We start from the raw sequence: 4,120 nt of genomic DNA, 5'->3' as shown, positions 1-4,120 counted from the left end.
GATAAATTCCGCGTAAAAATATATCTTTTAAGAATATCTACAAGTCCTAACTACGGTAGTATTTGGACTCCTTTTCTTCCTTTTGATTTTACTTTTGTTTCTCTAGAAAAGATGGTACCTGACATTTCGTTGTACGTTATTTTTTAAGTTCGATTCATTTTAATTCAACAGTTCAATCATCACCACAAATGTAATTTAGGTAAAATTAATATAATATTTAGTATTTTTGTTTCCTCTACCTGATTATTGTAATTTACATTACATAAAAAACATGGCACGGTAATATACAAAACGTAAATGAAAAGAGCATGTTATAGTTTGAACTTCGCTTAAAGCTACACGAGGGCTATCTGCGCTAACCGTTCCTAATTTAGCAGTGATAGACTAGAGGGAAGGTCCCCTGGTGGGACAGCGATAAGTCTTGGGATTTAGAATGCTAAAATCATGGGTTTGATTCCCGTCGGTGGACACACACACACACAAAAGAGAGAAGGCTGTTAGAATACTCTTTTATCAACGAATATATCACATTATAACGCCCCCTTAAATGTACGGACGCGCATGTTCTGTGACGAGGATTCGAACCCGCGAACCGCAGTTTGCGAGACGAGCGCCCTAGCCACTAGGCCGTGTAGGCCTATCTGTTATAGAAGTCTGAGTATACTAAGTACTCGTTTTCGGGTAAACTGAGTGCAATTTGAACCCAATATTAGCTTCATTTTCTCCTCATTTAACTTGGAAAATACGGGTTGTGTTAGTTTCCAACAGAGTTTGGACGAAATAATGAACAGTTTTGTGTCCTGAATGCAAGTAAAGAATATTGTCAAGATGACAACTTGCCCTACAACTGAGCAATGTTCTGCACGTGACAGTAATGTAACGTGTTTACTGGGGCTACATGACAATCGATAGTTTGGAATGACGACTTGTCCTCGATGTTTCCTTGAACTATGCAACTAGATTGGATAAAATTTTGATTTCACAATTAGTCCATGAGTTCGTGAACCTAAAAAAAAAGGAATAAGAAATAAATTCTATGATTCGAGTCCCTATATTTATGGCAAAGAGGGAAGGCAGCCAATCAGCAGAACCCGACCACCCACGTTAAGAGAGTGACTGTCAATCTTATAACGCATCCATAGCTTGAAGTACGGGGAATGTTTTGTGGGATGGTATGGATTCAAACCCGGTTCGCCAGGAACAACCCACACCCCCATAATATAAGTAAATTCGAATTTGTTTTCATTCCCTCACTAATACAGCTTTGTTACGTCTCCGTTCGTTAGTTAATTTTCCGTAACTTCGTTCCGACGAAACTTTAGCGACACAAGTCCTTTCTTAATAAAACTGGTTTATTCTTTCCGAATACAACTTTACGATACACTTAACTTCAACAGTCGCGCTATAACAAACGCTATATCTCACGTGGCCAACAATATTTTGTCCGCATACATTCAATTACTCATTACACTGTTGTCCCGTCACGTTGTGACCATCTTTTCTACAACTTTAGAGAATAGGCGGGAGTTTCGCAATACATATTTAAGAGTATAAATTATGTACATTCCTAAATATAAATTTAATTTAAGAAAACATCGATTTTAAATATATATATATAATAATGAATCTGTCACAGAGGTTATTCACTAAACTAGTAACTATTAATCCAATAAGTGTTTTATTTGGAGTTCGATTTTGTGAAGAAAAAGTTATATTACCTATTTTTCTCTGTTTACCCACCCTACGTTCTATCAGTCGATAAAGTCATGCTAAAGTTGAATGATTAAAGTAAGGATAGAACAAAAACTCTCACAGTCATTTAATGACTGCATTTGATCAAGTGCATGTAATTTGCAATTCCTTATAGAAGAATCTTGGCAAAACTACTGTTTCTGCTCCTGGATAGGTCAAATGTATTTTAATAAAACAAGTAGCAGAAAAAAACATATTACTGAAAATGTTATTACTTTTCAAGGTTATAGTATTGAACAAACCTTGATCTATGAAACAAATTAGTCATTCTTGCTTTATTAAAACGTTTATTCTGTAATTCATGAATACCGATTAAAATTAGTACTTTATCATTTTCAAATGCAACAAATGATAAAAATCGCTGGTAATTGCAGTATATATTTTATACTCAACAAATTAAGTTCTCTCCAGTCTATAAACTAAGAGTTTACTTTTCAATAATGAAGTGTAAAATCCTTTGAAAATAATCTCTTTCCTATTTGGGAATATAATTATTCATATTTAAATATTAGACTAATTAGTTTTCCAGAAACTTAGAAATAGTATTTACTGCAGGTGACGTAGAAAAAGAGGAGAGAAAAAAAATCCACCAAAACACTAGAAAAAAGCATGTCAGACCACAGAAGAAGTAAGTGCTGTCCTGTAAAAGGAGTACATTTGTTTTTTAATAATTTTTTACAGATTAAGATAAAATATATAATATAGGATACTTTTTGTGCATTTTTTTATTAATATTGTTATTCTGTTTCAATTTTTAACTTACAACAAAATGACAACTAACCTTTTAATGGTTATTTTTATTTTAAAGTTCTCTATCCATCGTTTCCATTGCTACTTGGTCTGAGTCCGAGTAGTTACAAGACAAAATACTTAAACAGTGCATTGTTTAAGGCCTAACTTAGAGAGGAAGATGTTTTTCTTTTCTTAGTCTTTAGTGATATTCTGCTACTGTGATTAGGAAAGCAACAACTAATGTAATTGCATTAGTGTGTTATTATATACTTCATTAGTGCGATTTTGTTGCCTGAAATAACGTCAATGCACAGACAACATTCGCTTTATTTTTCATGAAGCCTAATTGTATTTTACATTCTTACATAATGTGATGACTTTTGCTAATTGTGGATCATTTTCGAACATATTGTTGCGTCAGCGAGGTCACGTGACTAGTGTCACGCCACGTTTTCTATAAATATCCTGTTCCTTCGTGAATGCCTTAGCATGTACTAGATTGGGGTAGTCTGGTATATATGATTCTCGAGTGTAAGAATCAACAACATATGTGTGTACGTAAACGTTAGTGTTAGTGTAAATATGGTTACGTAAACTGAAGTTTCGAGAAACTCCCCCACACGCCTATAGATATAACCAACGCGATGCGCCAAAACAACAGTACATATTATTGGTTTGCTATAGTTGGTGTGCTATAAACTTCGGAAGCAATAACTATGATTGTTATAATGCTTATTAATCGGAAAACTTAAGATATTTGACCAGGAACGTTTATAAAGTTCGAACGTTACAAACCATTTAACTTCAGTGGATTCACTTTAGACATCAGTACTTTTACGAAAACATTACCTAACTTCATCGGTGGAAAAAATTGGCGAAGAATCCAGAGCTAGCTAGCTCCCTGTTAAGTGAATTGTACCTACGTCAACTCGAAATTACTCGCTCATTAAACCTTCGATAAGACATCAAGGAAGTTCCAGACTAGAATGAAGACTTTGTATTGCTTATAAGTTTGTGGAACTTTTGTATATAAATCATTGTTTGTAGTAGCTGTTTGTAATAACTGTTATTGTAAATTATATTATTGTTTGTATGTTAAAATATATTTGTATAAAACAAAGAAAACTGTGTGTATCAATCTTATTGGCAAATATCATAAATTGGATCCATATCGCCATTTATTTAACTACTAAATCTAAATTACAATTTAACTCAGTTTTAGGCTATTACAAATTGTGATATGTAACATAATAAATTGGGGGCTCGTGTCCGAGATCTGAATCAGAGATAAAATTTAATCTAAATTCAAATTTAAATCATAATTCAATTTCTATCTATCAGTGCCAACAAGATTTGATCATGTCTGATTATCAAGATTTTATTGAATCACCCTCCCTCGAACAACTAGAAAAGTTTAATAAAAATAAATTGCTCAAAATTGCCAAAATTTTAGAACTAAAAGTTAAAAGTGCAATGAGAAAAAATGAACTAAAAAGTTTATTATCTAAATCGTAGTCGATGATTATGGGAATACTCTAGTGTCTCCACTAGCCAATCGGGGTTGCATGATAAAGATAAGTTAGAGATCCAGCTAAAACTGAAACAACTCGAACTTGAACAACTCGTGTCGAAGCCG

The sequence above is a fragment of the Limulus polyphemus genome, unplaced genomic scaffold (assembly GCF_000517525.1).
Source record: "Limulus polyphemus unplaced genomic scaffold, Limulus_polyphemus-2.1.2 Scaffold2088, whole genome shotgun sequence".
Lineage (NCBI taxonomy): Eukaryota > Metazoa > Arthropoda > Merostomata > Xiphosura > Limulidae > Limulus > Limulus polyphemus.
Note: the sequence above shows the minus strand (reverse complement) of the source record.